The sequence below is a fragment of the Balaenoptera borealis genome (genome assembly GCF_965194805.1).
Source record: "Balaenoptera borealis genome assembly, chromosome: 2".
Classification (NCBI taxonomy): domain Eukaryota; kingdom Metazoa; phylum Chordata; class Mammalia; order Artiodactyla; family Balaenopteridae; genus Balaenoptera; species Balaenoptera borealis.
The window spans coordinates 151,123,223-151,143,346 of NC_138867.1; the positions used below are offsets into that span (position 1 = coordinate 151,123,223).

The following is a 20,124-nucleotide window of genomic DNA, read 5'->3' on the forward strand; positions in this document are numbered from 1 at the left end:
TGGAATGGTACTTTTAGTGGAAAATACAGCGAATTCTCATTTAGTACTTTGAAAATGGTAAATAATAATAATAATAATTAGGAGGAGGAGGAGGAGGAGTAGAAGTAATACTAGTAGTAGTAGTCAGGAATCGTGATCATTCTCTTCTTGAAGGTTCTGGTATTTTTTAGCATGTTATCATTCATATGTAATTTTCTTCATAGATCATGTCTTCATATACAGTTATAATAAGTGCAAACAATACACACAAAGCAAATAACTGAAATTTCATGAAGCTTGATGTAATTACCAATATAGTCTTCTCACAAATTCACTCACTCATAATCTTTTAAACATTGTTATGTGCAAACAAGCATAAATTTACAGGAAGCACAGTTTCTTTCCAGTTTATGTATTTTTAAAACTATGTAGGGTATTTTAATAAAATGTAGAGGAAAGGTGCATTGCATAAAACATAGAGAAAAAAAGGGTTTCCATTCTCTTGCCTTTGAATCAGTTCCCAGGAAACTGTTGCCTTAGGAAGTATCAGTAATATCATTGCAGGACACAAGCTTTTTCCAAGATACTGTTTATATCATAGTTCAAAGATTATTTATAAAGGACAAAAACTGATATTTTACCCATAAACAGTTGGAATTAAATATAGAGGATGAACTGTGATTTGAAAAAAAAGTAGCTTTCTTGGGGCTTATAGAACCTCATTATGATCAAAATCCATTGATACGGATGAAAATTCAATGGGAAAATCTAGATTCTGATCCAGTTTCTTACACTTATCAGCTCTTAGAATAAATAACTTGAGCATGAATTTACTTATCTGTGAAAAGGAACATAATAAATACTTTTTAAATGCTTAATTTACTCACTCATTTTTGTCACGTACTTTGGCCACTGAAGCTAGTGGTGTTACCCCTTGTCTTCTGAATGAATGAAACTGGTATATGCTAAAATATTATTTTGATTGATAACGCCATAGAGATGGTGATCTGTTACAGTGCTGTCAGTGAGAGTGTGCAGATATCTGCTCAAATAAATGTTTCTTTTTCAATAACCAGAATTGGAAAAGAACAGTGTGGTAGGCATTGTGTAATCTAAAATAGAATTCATTTAAAACTTTTTTTTCAAAATGAACATAAACAGTAAGTAACCATAAAATGTAATGGATAAGAAAAAATTAAGATTAAAAAATGATGAAAGAAGCACATTATAAATGTTAAAAATCCAAGCCAAACAGTATATTTTATGATATGTAAGTGAATATAGTATTTAACACAGCCATTCTGTGTAAAGATTGATATGTTTCTACTTCCTCAAAGCAAACAGCTCTCTCAAACCTGAGGACATGTAGTCAAGTAAAATCAATGACCATAGAATTTCCCTATATAATGAATAAATTATAATGTTAAATTGTCATTTGTTTATTCAATAACTGCTTATAGAGTGTCAACCATTGACAGACATGTTCTGTGTGGTAAATGCAGCACTCAAATAGGATGATGCATAAAGAAAACCATATTTAGTAGAGCTTAAGATTATATAATTTGAGTATGCCCTCTTTAAGAGCATGAATACAAATCAGGTTTTTAAAAAGTAAACACTTAGAAAAAGAAGAAATCACAGTTAGATATGTAAAAATCTGGCCACTATCACCAATATCAAATTACAAAATCAAAAAGAAACTGTAACATTTTATATTAGTTAACTTTTATGGTATTTTTTTCTCTTATTTTGACTGAATACTACATGAATGCCTCTTCACATAACAAAGATTTTGTAATTTTTTTTTTCTATAGGAGTAATAAAAAGATCGTTTTATTCTTCTAATAGGCGTGATCATTTTTTTTCTCATTGAATTGTAAAAAGCTTATTTCAGCATCACAACTTGCTGTAGACAATGTCATGTAAATATTTGGGTGTTATCAAATATGAGAAAACCTTTTATATTTAAGATACAAGGTTTGGAAGAATTTTCCACAGGCTGGCTTATGACTTTATATTTCAAACCTTGTTCCTTCGTCACCACCACACACTTCAGGTGCCAGATTCTATACAACACGTTTATTTCAGCATATAACATCTATCCTTTACTTTCAAGTCACTATGACACAATACCCTATAGGGATATTACTGGAAGCCATTTCTCCATATGGACAATTAGGAATAACTTTACCATCATGGAAGTGACAGAAAACCATATAAATAAGCTCCACCAAACCAAAACTACATGTATCCTCAGTACAACTTGCCCTTCAGTGCATTTCCAAGATGCCTTTGGTCACTCCAAGTTATACCATATAACTGTAAGAATGAGAGATGAGAAGTCAGAATGAAAATAGATACAGAAGAAATACTTCTATGAAGAAGTATGTGATGCCGTGAGATTATATAGTAAGAGGACCAGATCTGGTCCTGCAAGTCAGAGAAATTTTCCCTAAGTGGTTCTTGATGCTAAAACCTGGATAAGAAACTTTTTCTTAGTAACCAAGTGATGGTGGTGGTGAGAGGGGTAGAGAAGATTCTAGGCATATGAAAGAAAATGCGCAAATATTTTGAAGCAGGAAAATACTATGAGGAGTTGAGAAACTGAAAGGAAATTCAGTATGGTTGGAGCTCAGAAAGTAAGGATAAAAGGGTCATCTGGAATGAGATTTTAGAGAAAAGGATGGGACAGATCCAGTTTGGTCTGGGTAGGCTACCTTAATGTTGGGGCTTTATTCTAAAGAAAAGCGGAAGCCGTTAAGAGTTGACATTGTAAGATTTGCATTGATACCAGAATACTCTGAATACAATGTGAAAAACAGATTGGAGTGGGGAGGCCCAAACTGTTGTGGGGTTTCTACCAGGAAGCTATTGCCCTCAATTGGGAAGAAATTGGCCCAGGGTGAACAGTAGTAGTAGTAGAAATAATCTTATTTTGTTCATTCATTCTCAGGAGCTATACTGAACTTAACTAGACTTTGGACATATTATTTCTCTTTTTTAAGTTTGATAGGCATTGATTTCCAATTGATATAAATTAGTAAAAATTACTGTAATATTTGAATTTTATATTTTTAAACTATTAAAATATTATTATAGAATTTTGGCCCAAAATTTGGGGTTCAACTATTTTTTTTTAACTTTTTATTTTATATTGGATTACAGCTGATTAACAATTTTGTGTTATTTTTCAGGTGTACAACAAAGTGATTCAGTTATATATATACATGTACCTATTCTTTTTCAAATTCTTTTCAGAGTTAGGTTAAGTTGTTACAGAGTACTGAGCAGAGAGCACTGGGATCCAACTGTTTATTGTTAATTTCATGAAAAAATCTAGAATTAAAGATCCAGGGAGCAGATTAGGAACTGTTGATTCTTCCAGGTTTGTTCTGAGAGGACACAGCATACATGTTGGCTGTTTTTTGTTGTTGACCAGAGTGAGTTAGATCTTTGGAATGGGAGCAGTCAAAATTTATGTAACACATGATTGCTAAATGTTTGGTACCTAATCTATTAAAAGGGTGCTTGGTCTAAAAATGTAATAAGAATCCATAGGTCAGTTGCTGTAATTAATTAGGTTTCCTCAAGCTAAATTCATCTATTTCTAGCATCCTTTCTTTCTCTTTACACCTTCCTGTTGTAGTACTATTTTCCATATTATAATTCATTTTTTCACATGTGGTCTTAAAAGAGAGGTGATTCCTTTCAACTCAGGCTACAGAGAAGACATCTTCTGGAACTAAATCAAACTACATTTGAAGCATCTTTGGGGCTCATAAGTGTCATTTTTCACTTGTTCTATTTCTTTTATTTCTGCATGATGCTCTAAAATGCACGTTTGTAAATTACATTAAAGAACATACTTTAATGTACTAACGTATTTTCCTGAAATTTTGTTTCCAATCCAACATTAGTGCCAAAAACTAAGAGAAATTTCCAAGACTCCTTGCTTTGTAATGTGACTCCACTGATGTCCACAGAAAGTTTTTTCCAAGAGGGTATTAATAAACATTCAAACTTGTGGATAATTAGAGTCCTGGGATAGAATAGTGCTGGGCCACCTGGCAACATGCGCAGTATTTAATTTAATTTACCTCAAGGAGATTGGCTCTATGCCTGTATCCCTGCCTCAACATTACATTTTTATTCTCTCCTGAAAAGAGCTCTGTCAGAAAATACCATGAAATTCAAGAACTGGTTTTCTGAATTGCAAAATGTCATGAAAGATGTAAAGATATCAGGACTATCACAAAGCAGGGATATCTCCCCCTTAGTGAGATCCTCTATGTCAGTGGTCCCCAACCTGTTTGGCACCAGGGACAGGTTTCGTGGAAGACAATTTTTCCATGGACGGGGTGGGGTGCAGGGGGATGGTTCAGGCGGTAATGCGAGTGATGGGGAGCAGCAGATAAAGCTTGGCGCACTTGCCACTCACCTCCTGCTGTGTGGCCCAGTTCCTAACAGGCCACGGACCGGGGACCCCTGCTCTGTGTGACTGCTGTCTGTTGTTTTGGCTACAATGCATAGGATGATAACATTAAAAAGGGTAATGCTAATTCATCACTATAATAGAATAATTATACTAACAATTTGATAAGCAATTTTCATATATTGTCGAAACCTCTGAAATAGGCGTAAGGATGGTCTCCATTTTAAACTGGAAACAAAGGTCTTGCAATGTATGATTTATCATTAGGTCATTTTAAAGGGTGCTAAGGGAAGTGATATTACATAACAAGCAACAGCATAACACAGATTGTCCCCTTCCATCTACTTCTCTGATGGCCTATTCATTCCAGCAGTTGTTAGGCAAGAATTTGTTTTCTTTCATTTTGATTCATCCTATATTCATTTGAATGTATCTCTATAATTTGTAGATCACATTTGATTTTCTTTTCTTTTTTTTGATTCCTTAAAAAAATAAACTATATGCCTTTTCAAGCTTATCATTATCTATCAAGTCTCAAAAGCTGGTGAGTTGAAGGACATTTGGGTCATTTCCACTTTTTCCTTATTATGAATAATTTTGCTATGAATATTCATGTACACGGTTTTTGTATGGACACATGTTTTCAATTGTCTTGAGTATATTTTCTAGGAGTATATTTTCTGCATTATATGGTAACTCTGTTTAACTGTTTGAGAAACTGCTAAACTGTTTTCCAAAGCAGCTGCAACATTTTATATTGCAGCATTTAATTGTTGAGGGTCCAATTATTCTACATTCTTGCCAACACTTGTTATTGTCTGTCTTTTTTATTATGCCCATCAACTGATGAGTGGATGAACAAAACATGGTATATCCATACAAAAGAAGATATTTAGCCATTAAAAAGAGTGAAATGTTGGTCCAAGTAAAAGAAGGCAGACACATGTGGTCACAGATTTATGAGTCAATTTTTATGACATTTCCAGAATAGGCATATCCATAGAGAGAAAAAGTAGATTAGTAATTCCCAAGGGCTAGGAGAGAGATGAATGGGAAATGACTTCTAATGGGTATGGGGCTTTTTATGGGTTGATGAAAATATTCTGGAAGTAGATAGTGATGATTCCTTTCACATTTTGTAAGTATACTAAAACCTATGACATGACACTTTAAAATGTACATTTTATGTTATATGAAATACATCTCCATAAAAAATCAATTAGGCTTCTGCTTCTAAAATGATGATGATAATAATCATAAAAAGAATAAAAACAGTAATTATTGTGGAGGTTGGGGAAAGAAGAGAGAAAAGAGGGAAAAGGGAAATGCTATGATTATGCTTTAGTGTGTTTTCCCAGCACATCTGTGTTTCCTATTCTGGTTAATGGTTCTGTCATCCACTAAGTTATTCAAATAAGACATCTCAAATTGATGATTTGTCCTCCTCTCACTCAACAGTCTACAGATTTTCACAAAGTTTAGCCTCTCTGATTTCAGGGTTTTTAATTTTATTATTAAAAATCTGTTTATTTATTTTGGCTGTGCCGGGTCTTAGTTGTGGCACGTGGGATCTTTGTTGCGGCATGTGGGATCTTTTAGTTGCGGCATGCGGGCTCATAGTTGCGGCATGCAGACTCTTAGTTGTGGCATGCAAACTCTTAGTTGCAGAATGCATGTGGGATCTAGTTCCCCCACTAGGGATTGAACCCGGGCCTCCTGCATTGGGAGCATGGAGTCTTACCCATTGGGCAACCAGGGAGGTCCCTCAGTTTTTTGTTTTTTGTTTTTTTTTTATATCACTGTTCTCATTTCTACCTCCACTGTCATTACCATTTAAATTAGCTCATCTCTAATTAACTACTACAGCATTTTCCTAATGATGTATCCTCACCTACTTGCAAGCTCTCCTATACAGGTATTCAAATCCATTCTATAAGCTGCCTTTACTGTTACCCTCCCAAAGTACAGGTCTAACTCTGTCATTCTTCTAGTGATGACATTCATGACAACCAACATGATACAACGAACCCTCACAAATTTCCTGTAATCTGCCTGTCTAGGCTCATTTTTAAACCACTTGCTCCTGCTCTCCCCACCCTCACACACCTATTTGCACAGTACTCTGCACATAATATTCTCTTTCATACTGCTTTACATTTGATCATGTTTTTCCTTTTGACTTCTATCTTCTTATTTGTATTAATCAGTACCCTTAGAGATGCCAGGGAGAGAATCATCTCAAAATAGATCAAGAAGCACATGTATTTATTGGGAAGGCTAAGTATACAGAGGGTTTTAGGCAGAGTTGTATGCAGGGGCCCAAACAGTGCCTTCTGTGTTCTCATCTCTTGTGTCTGCTTTCAACTGAAAATGTGTATGAAGGTTGGTAGGTAGGTAGATAGGCAGACATATAAGTAAGCATCTTTATAGGTATACAGTATTCAGAGCTTAAGGGAAGTTGAGGAGGAGGGGGAGACAACATTTGCCAAGGTTTGAGCCACATGCTCCTCAGTGAACAAATCCCTTTGGCAAGAGGGATGGGTATTCTGAAAGGTTAGTCCAGGTCACATGCCCACGGCTTCAACATGGTATCATGAATAACAGAATGGCAGGCCCAGTAAGACCAAATGGAATGAGAGAGAGGTGATTTCCTAACAGAAAAACAACATTAAGCATATGCCTTCCTATTCTTATCTTTTATAATTAGGCTTACTCCCCAATGTGAATTAGGTTTTGTAAAGGGTGTTTGGTAGGATTTGAGGATTGTTTTTTCCACAATCAGTTAGTTGTAGTACCTTTTGGTGAAAGTACATCCCATTCTTGATTGGATTGCTCTGTCCTCTTTTTCAAAAATCAAACAAGAATATACAAGTAGGGACTTTGTATACTATTCCACTGACTTATTTAACATTCCTGAATTGTTTCATTACTGAAGTTTTGTAATAAGTTTTGCAGGCAGGTAGTACAGGTTCCACTTTGTTCTCAGTTTATTGCTTTGGACATTCTAGTTACTTTGAATTTCTACATGAATTTTAGGAGTAACTTGTCAACTTCTACAAAAGAGCTTACTGGGATTACAATTGAAACTGTTTGATTCTATAGAATAATTTAGGGAGCATTGACGTCTTAACAATATTGTCTTCCAATCCATAAACATGGAATATCTCTCCATTAATTAGGTCTTTTAAAATTTCTCTCACCACTCTTTTTGAGTTTTCACTGTCAAAGTCTTGCATATATTTGTTAAATGAATTCCTAAACATTTTGTTTTCTGATGCTAATATAAATGGAATACTTTTGGAATTTTATTTTCAAATAATATTCATGTATGAAAATATAATTGATTTATTTTTACTTAACATACTGTGACTTTGCTAAATTCGCTTATTAGTTCTAAAAGGTATGTTGTAGCTTCCTTGAGATTTTCTATATAAGGAATCACTTTATGTTGTTTATAAAGACAAATTTACTTCTTCTTTATACTATTTATTTGTTTGCCATATTACAATAGATATTCCAGTGCAAAATCGAATAGAAATTATGAGACTGGGCATAGCTTGTTTCCAGTCTTAGGATGAAAGCATTTAATGTTTAAGCATCAAATATGTAAGCCATAGGATTTTTGAAGGTGTTCTTTTTCATAATGTGGAAGTTAATTTATTTTTCTAGTTTGCACATTGTTTTTTTTTATCATGAATTAAGTTGAATATTAAATTATTTGTCTGCATGTACTGAAATGACCCTTCAGTTTTTCTCAGTTATTCTGTTAACATGTTTAATTACACTGATTAATTTTTAAATGTTAAATTAACCATCATGCACTGTGGATAAATGCCAATTGGAAATGATGTATCATGCTTATATATTGCTGGATTTGATTTGATAGTGTGTTGTTTATAAGACATTAGTCTCTAAATTTCTTTCCTTTAAAAAAATACTATATCAAGTTTGGGTATTGGATTAGGCTGTCTTTGAAGAGTGAATTGAGAAGTATTTCCTGTTCTATTTTCTGAAAGAGTTTGTATAAGCCTAGTAATTTTTGAAACATTTTTTTCATTAAATATTTGATGCCATTTAACAGTAAAATCATCTGGGTTTGGACTTTATAGGAAGTTTTTGATAGAAGTTCAATTTATTTAATAGGCATAAGGCATACAAATTCTTTGTTTTTTCTTAGTTTTAGTAAGCTGTGTTTTTCAAAAAATGTGTTTATTTTATCTAAGTGGTCAAATTTCTTGGCATAAAATCATTTATTATCGTTTTTAATATCTGTAGAATCTAGTGATAACCCTTCTTTCATTTTCAACACTGGCAATTTGTGTTCTCTCTCCTTTCTTCGTCATACTTGCTAGGTGTTTATCCAATTCACTAGTTTTTTCAGTGAACCAACTTTTGACTTTTAAAACTTTCTCTGTTGTTTGCTATATTTAACTTAATTGATTTCTGTTCTTTTTTTTTCCTATCTTTTACATACTTTGGGCTTCTGTTATTCTTCTATTTCAGTCTTATTAAAGATTAATCTTAGGTTATTGATTTTAGACTTTAGTTTCTAATATTAGCATTTAATGCTCTAAAATGTCCTCCAAGTACTGCTTTAGCTGCATAATTTGATATATTTTTGTAATGACTTAGTAAGATATATTTTGTAATTACCCATGTGATTTATTACTTGATCAATGGTTTATTTGAAAATGGATTCTTTAATTTCCAAGTATCTGGGTTTTTTTTTTTTTTAAGACATCTTATTTTTTATTTATAATTTAATTTTTGCCAGAGGACTTATACTGTATGATTTCAGTCATTAAATTTTTTGAGTATGTTTTATCACCCAAAATATCATGTGTCTTGATTAATGTTCCCTCTGCACTTGAAAAGCATATGTATTGTGCTATTTTATGGGTAAAGTGTTCTACAAATATCCATTAGGTCTAGTAGCCTGATAGCATTGCTCAAATATTCTGTATCTCTTCTGTCTTTTTGTCTCACTGTTCTTTTAATTTTTGAGAAAGGTATGTTAAAATCTACAACTATGATTGTGGAATCGTCCATTTACTTCTTTAATTTAGTTAATTTTTACTTTATACATTTTGAAGGCCTATTATTAGTCAAATACAAATATATATTGTTATATCTTACTGGAGAATTGACTATTTGTCATTTTAAAATCTCCTTGTAGGAAAAAAGATGCAGACGTAGAGAACGGACTGGTGGACAGGGGGAGAAGGGAAGGGTGGATGAATTGAGAGAGTAGCACTGACATATATACACTACCGTGTGTAAAATAGATAGCTAGTGGGAAGCTGCTGTATAGCACAGGGAGCTCAGCTCGGTGCTCAGTGATGACCTGGAGGGGTGGGATGAGGGGGTGTGGGAGGGAGGCTCAAGAGAGAGGGGATATATGTATACATATAGCTGATTCATTTTGTTCTACAGCAGAAACTAACACAACATTGTAAAGCAATTATACTCCAATAAAAAAAAAATCTCCTTATATATCTCTGGTCAGAGTATTTTGCTGAAAGCATTGAAAATATTCATAGAGCTCTGCAGCTTTCTTCTGCATACCATATACATGTGATGTTCATGTTATATTTTTTCCCCATCTAGTGAGGTTCAATATATCTGTGAATGGACATAAATAAAGTTTGTCTTTTGTAGACAGAATATATTCAGACCTTGCTTTTTTGTCTTACTAAAATCTAACTTTTAATTACAGTGTTTGTTCATTAACATGTCATTTTTAATTTAGATGAGATGTTACATTTTTGTTTTACATTGAATTGTTTTGTTTTACATTTTTAATTTATTTTACATATTTTTGGTTTATCCTTCTTTCTTTATTTCTCTTTACCTGCATTACTTTGGACTAACTTTTTTTAGAATTTTACTTTTATATGACTATTTATCTTTGCATTCATTTTTTTAATTTAATTTTTATTTTATATTGGAGTATAGTTGATTTACATTATTGTGATAGTTTTAGGTATATAGCAAAGTGATTCAGTTATACATATACATATATCTTTGCATTCATTTTTTAGAGTTGCTCTAAAGATTACAGTATGCTTCTGTAACATTTTATAGTCTATTTAACATTAATATTGTACCAGTATATTTAAAATATAGGAAAGGTTCAAATATGTAGGAAAATGTATTCTATTTTTCTAATATTCACACTATAATTTTATCTATATCACATCTATAGACAACATAAAATCATTAATGTAATACTGAATTTGATATTTTAAATAGTCATTTATTTTTTTAAAAAAACTTGAGAAAAACAGTGTTTTTTTAAAACTACATACCTATATCCATTATTTCTGATGCTCTTTATTCTTTCTTGAAATTCTAAGATTTCATCTGGTATCATTTCTCTTCAGTCTGAAAAACTTTCTCTAGCTTTTGTTGCACTTCAGGTCTGTTGAAGTCAATTATTTTAGTTTATTTTAACAGAATATGTCTTTGCTTTGATTCTATTTTGAAGAATATATTTGCTACGTATAGAATTCTGGATTGACAGTTTTTTTCTTTCAATATTTTATAGATGTTATTTCATTATCCTCTGTCTACCATAACCTTTAATAAGATGGTAGCTACATTTGATTCATTGTTCTCCTTTATGTAATTTTTCATTTTTCACTAATCGATTTCAAGATTTTTTTCATTGCTTTGATTTTTCACTAGTTTGACTATGATGGGTCTTGATATGATTATCTTTATTCTGTTGAGGTTGCCTAAGCTTGTTGAATTTGTGAATTTATATCTCTAATCACACTGGGGAAATTTTCAGCCATTATTTCTTAAATAAATTTTATGCTTCATTTTCTCTCTTCTTTCTTTCTGGGACATAAAATATTAGATATTTTTATATTGTCCCATGGGTTCCCGAGGCTCTGTTTATTTTTCTATATTGTTATACTTTTTCTAAAGACTGAATAATGTGTTTCTATTGATCAGTAATCAATTTACAAATTCTTTTTTCAATATGAATCTGTTATTAATATGATCTAGTGAATTAAATAAATACATTTCATGTTAGGTTTATAAAATTATTTTTTTTCTTTATAGTTATTTCATTTCTAATTCTTAGTGGGGTGTTTCTGTCCTGTTATTCATTATACACATATTTTTTCCAGCATAATTTTAAATACTACCTTAAATTTTTTGTCTATCATTTCCAATATCTCTGTCATTTGGGGGTGGTCTTTCCTTTTCATGATTGGTTATGTATTTCTGTTTCTTTATGTGCTGTGTAATTTTGGATTACATACTGGACACTGAATAATGAATTGTAGAGATTCAGAAATTTGCTATGTTCCGCTGAAGAATACTGATTTAAAAAAATAGGCAATTAGCTTGACTGAACCCAAACTTCAAACTCTGTCTTCACCAAGGTGGACAGCAGCTAAAATTTCTCTTCGGTTCTTCAGTCTTCACTAAAGTTCTTGGAATATACCTTCAGCATATCAGGTTAATTGTTCAGCCCGTGGTTTAGGCAGAGATTATCCACATTACATGGGGAGCCTAAACAGCAACACTCTCCCTCTTGGATTTCCTCTCTCACTTTCTAGCTGCTGTGATTTTCCTAAATTTTCACTACCATTTCTTCAAGTCTGTGAGGCTGCAGCTTTTCTATCCCCACATTAAACATCCCACATGGTGAAAACTGGAGCCTATCCTCAGGGTACAAGCTGAAAAAAAATGTGAAGCTCAAATAGGAACATTTATTTCTTCCTCATGTCAATTCTCCTCCACTTATTTTTTTTTTAACTTTTGTTTACTACTTTTGTTTACTCTCTACTACCTTGAGTTAGGTTTTCATGTATTGTCCAAGTTTATAGTTGTTGTTTGTGAAAGGATTGTTACTGTAATTGTTACTCATAATTAAGCATTGTGCTCATTAAGTTTGCTTTTCTTATTTTTTAATTTTTAAAGGATAGTATGGTTTGTAAAAATACATAAACAATATAAATCTGTTAAAGAAAAGTCCCCCGCAAGATATACTTCATGGATATGAAATCACACACACACATATACACAGATGTACACCTCCACGTTCACTAAGAGATTAACTATTAACTGATTTGTATGTATAGTTCTAGACTTATATCTGTGCTCAAGTATTACTCTATAAAATAATATATTTATATGTGATTATATGTATCAACAAAACCTGAGATTATTCTAAATCTTATTCTGACATTTTGTTTTATTATTATCTATCAACTACAGCATTCTCATCTTTATCATCAGCATCTTCATCATCATGAAATCTAACATTTATTTTTACTGTATCCCATTTTTACACATGCTAGTACATGGTAGTACACATCTTTACCATACATTATATATGATAAATATATAATTTAAGCAGATATTATTGTTTTCTCAAATTTATTGATGAGAAAATTGAGTTGAGTCTAAAATATATTGCCTAAAGCTTACAGCACATAAGTAGTAGACTCATATATATAAATGCAGTCTATATTGAATGCCTAATTTTTTGACAACTTTGGTAGCGTAATGCATCAAAATTTATTCAAGGGCTTCCCTGGTGGCGCAGTGGTTGGGAATCCGCCTGCCAATGCGGGGGACACGGGTTCGTGCCCCGGTCTGGGAAGATCCCACATGCTGCGGAGCGGCTGGGCCTGTGAGCCACAACTACTGAGCCTGCGCGTCTGGAGCCTGTGCTCCGCAACGGGAGAGGCCGCGGCGGTGAGAGGCCCGCGCACCGCGATGAGGAGTGGCCCCCGCTTGCCACGACTGGAGAAAGCCCTCGCACAGAAACGAAGACCCAACATAGCCAAAAATAAAAATAAAAAATAAATTTATTCAAATATTCACTTATTGCACATTAATGATGGTAAGATGGTTAAATTAATGGTAAGATGATTAAATATTACCAAAACTATAGTGACAAAAAAAGTATATGTAAGGAGCATTAAGATACACAATTAGGAAGGTAAGATAAAGCCAGATTATTAAGAGTTGTGAATGGTATGCTAGAGACTTTCTAAGTTATGCTTAAACAACAGAAAACCACCAAAAATCTTCAAGCAGTGGAATGATATGATTACAGTGACTTGATCAGCAGTTTGTGTGTCAATTAAAAGTTGCAGGATGTTAGGGCAGGAAGACTAATGATGAAACTATTGGAAAAGTTTGAGGAAGATCATGTGTACTTGAATCAGGCAGTGGAAAAATAAAAGTCTAAAAAGGGTATGAATTCTGGAGATAATTTACATAAAGAAGTAAGTTAACAAGTTAATATCTCTGTTTAAGACACAAATAACATGTACAAATGCCAAATAAAGTCTAGAAATAAAATAATATTCAAGATGAATCAGAGCAAAGCAATTGTTCTTCAAATAGCTAGGTAATTGAGGTCTATCTGTTTTCTTCTGGCTTGAGTTGTGTGGAGATGTGTGTTCAACTATGATTCTGTCAATCTTTCATTTGCTTCTCTGTCAGAAACAGTTCATATTTACTTTCAAATAATTTCAGCCTTTTATTCAGGAAAATAACATTGGGGAAATGCTCAGACATATGGACTACTATTTAAACACAAAGAAAGTTATCTAAGTTGCCCAGAAAGTTATCTAAGTTGCTTCTGGGCAACTTTATACGGTACAACTTTATACGGTACAAGTGTAGGTACAATAGTTAAGTTTCAATCAGCAGGTTGTTTAAATTATTTTACTTACTATATTAAATAAATTATGTAAAACGTATCGTCAATTATATAATTACAAGGGCCAATACGAATGGAACTTGTGTTTTATACTTGTGTACATTGAACAGACTTAATGTTCTCTTCAATAATACTTAAATCTATAGTGGTTATACAGAGAAAGAGCTAAATGTTTTACATATGTTTCTCTCAGATAACGATATATATTATTTCTGTAATGAAATGTTCTAAAATGTGCTTTATATTCTTTTTGATTAAAAGGAACTAATTTTACATGCATGATTACTTCAGAAGACTGCAATTTGAAACTCATTGAAAATTTTAAACTGAAGATTTTCTCATCTTTGTCAACTATTTCTATTTAATTTTCACAAGCACTACCTTTATTTTTGCTGTAGTTGGAGTTGCCATTGCTGAGTGGAAAAATATCTGGCTAGATATTTCTTCTTTCATAACATATCTACTTCCATTTCCGTACTTATATTAAATCTTAGAGTTTTTTTTTTTTTTTTTTTTGTAAGTGATTGAACTGAAAGTTCAAACAAGTGACTCACTGTCAAGGAATAGGTTACTGGTTTATTAATATTTTAACATTTTCCTAAGCCAAATATTAAAGCAATTGCCATTAAGTAAAGGATTTAGGAATAAACTGTTCCTGGATACAAGAAATATAATTGTTGTCTAGGACAATAGCATTACTTTGAAAGGTTTTTAGCCAAAGTATTTATTACTTACCCAATTAGAACTTTTTTTCAAACATCAATCATAGATTATCAACCTCTTTTTACGATATGTATATTTCCTTTGAAATAAAATATTTTGCATATTCCTATTAAAGAGTCATGGCAATATAAAAAACATTCCTTATGGTGATTTTTGTGAGCTGCACAACAGTTGCATTGTTGAAACATTAAATGAAATTAAAATAATAAGATTCTTTTTAGAATGAGGCAATGTCTTTCATGAACATAATTCCTATAGTTGATTTGTTTCACAGAATTATATAGAAGAGTTCAAAATTATGCATGCATCTCTGATATTAGACACATAAGCAGTGCATATAGAAACTTTCTGTGGCATAGAAATAATCAGTTAAATATATTTATTGTGTTCAAGTATATTAATCAAGTCTTGGATAATTTTATTCTTTTTAATGCCATACACAATATCAGTTTTTGCTTAGTGGAAAGTAGTAGTTATTTTAATTTTATTCTGTATACCTTGGCAGTCTCTGCTACTTTGGTATAAAGAAGTATTAAAAAAAAAAAAAAAAAGGCCAGAGAAGTGACTGAAAACAGATTATCAACTCTCAGTGGAGAGTGGGAGGAGCAGCCCTTAATTCTACTTATGATTTACTTCCATCTTCCTATTCTGTTTTACTTCTAGCTTTACCTGCAATATTATTTGTGTAAATTTTGCTGGGTTATTTACTCTCATTATACTTCTGCTTTCCTATCTTCAAAATGAGTATATTACTAATACCTATATACGAGGATATTTATGGGGATTCAGTGAGACCATATAAAGCACTTAGCCTTATGACTACAACATTGTCACATAGAGGAGACTGAAGAGAGATTGGCTCAGATAACTGTTTACAGTTATGTTAAACAGATTGAAAATTAAATCCATTGAAAAACTCCAAATGGGGAAGTAAGGAAAATCCTATGGCAGAGAGACCTTATTCCTTATTCCCAAAATATACTGTTTCGTCCCTTGTATTTGTGAGAATAGTATCTCTTATAGGCCAATTCTGTGAATTCTTTAAGACTGATCAGGCATATTGCCTCATTAAAGCTATCCTTGTTATTTTTTCTTTGCTTCCTGGTTAATTATTACAGAATATTAATCTCATAACAGAGTAAAAGCCTGCTAGTATAATATTTTTTAATCATTTACATGTGCTCATTTTAGAGGTTTTTTTAAAATTACTTATTTATTTTTTTATTATTTTTTTGGCTGCGTTGGGTCTTCATTGTTGTGCACGGGCTTTCTCTAGTTGTGGCAACCGGGGGCTACTCTTCGATGCAGTGCATGAGCTTCTCATTGTGGTGGCTTCTCTTGTTGCGGAGCACGGGCTCTAGGTGCACAGGCTTCAGTAGTTGTGGCACGCGAGCTCAGTAGTTGTGGCTCGCAGGTCCTAGAGCGCAGGCTCAGTAGCTGTGGCACACGGGCTTAGTTGCTCCGCAGCATGTGTGATCTTCCCAGACCAAGGCTTGAACCTGTGTCCCCTGCATTGACAGGCGGATTCTCAACCACTGGGCCACCAGGGAAGTCCCCCTGCTAGTATAATTAACACATATTAATTCAACACATATTTGTTGAGCGTTTACCCCATGAGCAGTAGAATGCTAGTTATGGGTGGTACAAAGAAGAATAAGCCAGCCAGCCAGAACAAAATTTCAGATAAAAGTCCAGCAGAGGGTTGCTTCAGCCTGACCCTCCCAGTGAACCCTGGCATACATATTTAAGCCTAAGAGTTTTCACAATTTAAAAGTTAAGGGAGCTGGGCTTTTCTTGTCTTCTAGGCCACAGCCATTAACTAAGGGCTTCCCCAGAGGAAAGAAATTCCCCAAATTTCTGACTCTCTGCATTGGATGCAAAGTGGTTCCAATAGCCTGACCTCAATAAAAAAGTCTTGGGTGAAGGTTTTTGAAGGCAAATCACATTTAAAGTGGTGAAAAGCAGCATGCAAAAACTATAAAAAGGATACAAGATGATCTGAAGAAGCACCAGACATTCCCACTACACATTTCTAGTGTATGTTTTATGATGATTAAATAAAATTATCCACGTAAAACATTTAGCTGAGTTCCTAGCAAAGAACAGAGACCTGTATAAGCATTAGCTAGTTCTTACAGCATTTAGGGTAAGTGAAAGATCTTCTGGAATTTACAGGTGGGTGTCAGACCTAGCTTTGGTGGGGGCAGGAACCCAGAAAAGATGCCGGGAAAATCTTCCTAGAGGAGTCAGAATCCATGCTGTCTCAACACATGGTCAACCCAGTGAATAGAACTATAGGCATTAGAGAAATGGAGAGAGGGATGGACAAGGAGAGTGTGAAAGGCAGAGAGAGCAGCAGGTGTAAAAGTCAGCAACAAGAAAGAAAAGTCATTAGAGGAATGCAGGTATTTCCATGTGACCTGAGTAGAACGCTAGGAGAGAGAAGCTATGGAGGTTAATGCGCCATGTTAAGGACATTTTACTTTGGGGTTTGTTCATTCATTCATTTATTCATGTAGACATTCACTCAACCGATGTTTACTGAGGGTCTCTTACATACCAGGCACTTTAAAAAAGTTTAATAAGACATACATCAGTAAAGATCACTGTATTTGCGACTTACAATCAAGAAGAAAATCAGACAATAAACAAGAAACAAAGTGCATAAGTAAAATAGTATGTTAGATAGTGATAAAAGCTTCAGAATAATGAAAAAATAGTGTAGCATAAGGGCATAAGAGAGTGCCAGGGGTAAGGAGGAGGGAGGTTATATTTTTAAAGTGTGGGCAGAGTAGGTGTCATTGGAAGGGCAACATCTGAGTAAAGACTTGAAGGAACTTCACTGAGGAACTGACATGACTGATATATTAGGGGAATATATATATTAGCTTGTGTTGCTGAGAAGAGCAAGCACAGAAGAGAGTATTAATAAAGGATATCAGGGAAGTAACAGGAATCAAGGCCTTGTAGGCCACTGAAGGCACTTTGTCTCTTGCCCTGAATGAGGTGGGGAGTGATTGCACAGTTGTGAGTAGAGGAGCGAGATGATCTGAGTAGTGTTTTTAAAAGATTACCCTGATAACCATATTGAGAACTGACAAGGGGAAGGGGTGATATAAGCAGTCCAGCCAATTAGGACCTTATTGCCATAGTCAAGGTGAAAGATGACGGTGGCTCAGAAATGTGCGGTAAGAAATGGTGATTTTGAAACATATCCTGACTGTGCAGCCGAGATCTCCTGGTAAACTCATAGTGTATGAAGGAAAGGAGTCAAGAATGACTCAGAGTTTTTGGCTTTGTGCACCTGGAAGGATGGAGTTGCTGCTAATTACAATATGAAGACGATGAGTGAGGCATGTTGGACGTGGGTAGGGGCAGGATCAATTCAGTTTGGGATTAGTTGTGAATGAGATGTGCTGTCAGGCATTCAAGTGGAATGTCAAGTAAATAGTAACATATGTATTTTGATTTTTGGAATGAAGTCTAGTTGAAAATATAAATTTGGAAGTTGTTTACATATAGGTGGTATTTAAAACCATAAGACTAAATGAGATTACCACAAAAGTGAGTCTTGTTGGAGAAGAAAAGAGGAAAGGGTTTTATGTAAAGATGTAATTGATGGGATGGTCGTTAGATGGTGGCACAGAGAGAATAGTTAGACGTCTCTCCAGCTCTGATTTGTTCATCTTTAATACGTAAATCGAAAACTGGCATTGATAAACTTGTGACTTTAGACCATTTGGCAAGTTTTCTGGGAGCACTGCTAAGAATTACATCTCTAATCAAAACTCGTATTAAATATCTATTGTTGCATAAAAGCGACTTAAAACAACAGTCGGTTATTATCTGAGTTTGTGTGGGTCAGGCTTAGCTGAATCCTCTGCTTCAGGGTCTCTTACAAGTCAAGGTGTCAGTCAAGGTTACAGTCTCATCTGAAGGCTCAACATGAAGAACAATCTTCCATTCTCCTTCACTGTTGATAGAATTCAGTTCCTCAAAGGTCATTAGATTGGGGGTTTCATGCCTTCCAGAGACCATCCTCAGTCCCTTGCCATACATCATACATACGGGCTTCTGCAGCTTGTTTCATCAGAGCAAGCAGATGGGAAGAGGCAGAGAGAGAGAGAGAGAGAGAAAGTCCTAGGATTTTTATAATCTAATCTAATCCAGAAAGTGTTATCTCATTACTTTTGCCATATTCTATTCATTAGAAACGAGTCAATAGGCCAGCACATATGCAAGGGAGGGGATTTCACAGTACTTGAATATCAGGAAGTAGGATTATTGCAGACCATATCAGACATTACCTACCACACTACACATATTTTAAAATAGTTATAGCTTTAAATATTATTAATTATATTTACTAACAAGTTTAAATTCCTTTCTTGATCTCCTCTGTATACACCTAGAAAGATCATCTTTCCTTTCCACAAACCACTCACTTGCTTCCTAACATTGCAGTTAATACTCATCATTTTTGTGTGATACTTAGCGGTCTGTTGCCGGGTGTTGGTTAGTATAGGATTTCCAAGCTCTTAATATTGACGCCAAGAACTATTTGTCCATAGCACCTTTTTCTTGTAAGATTTAGGAAGAGCATGCATGTGTAATTATCAGAAAAAGTGATTAACCATGTAGGAATTTTTTCACCTTTGAAATAAATGTGTATATGAACTCAAGTAAAGGAAACTAGAAAAGTGTCTGGTTTTTGGAGTGAAAGACACTAGCTGTGATCATTTAGCAAGCCTCATTGTCTCTTTTTATTTGTTACCCTCCTTCACACACACCCCTGCACACTACAACATACATTCACATACAGATGTGTTTGTTTAAAAATCTCAAACACTTAATATTACCATAAGTAATAGGTTTTGGCAATGAAAGCACTACAACATACATTCACATACAGATGTATTTGTTTAAAAATCTCAAACACTTAATATTACCATAAGTAATAGGTTTTCCCAATGAAAGGTCTGTTCATAATTACTAAGCCCCCCAAATTCATTTGGTTCTGTAGCATTGCTCATTTCAGGTTTTTTTTCTGCTTATTTCTGTTTGTCACTTTCTTGCTGCCCCCTTGTTTCAGACTCCCACTGCCAACAGCTGAGATAATATCCTCCCACCCCAACATCTGGTTCCTGCCACCAAACTTTAGCCCTGTGCAACAGCCAAATACAGATGTGAGTCTAATGATCTCTAATTACCAGTCCTGATATGCATTTGCATCTCAGTTGGTGACAGATTGGAATAAAATTTGAATAAAATATCTACATTTATATCATGCTTTTCA

At 33.9% G+C, this 20,124-nt stretch overlaps 1 long non-coding RNA gene across 1 annotated transcript; it reads right to left on the minus strand.

Moving 5' to 3' along the window:
* Positions 1-4,872: 4,872 nt before the first annotated feature.
* LOC309622737 lies at positions 4,873-19,371 on the minus strand. The gene is made up of 2 exons (XR_014241095.1): positions 13,259-19,371; positions 4,873-12,965 (listed from the first exon to the last, which is right to left on the minus strand). It is a non-coding gene; the product is annotated as an uncharacterized lncRNA (long non-coding RNA).
* Between the last annotated feature and the right edge of the window lie 753 nt (positions 19,372-20,124).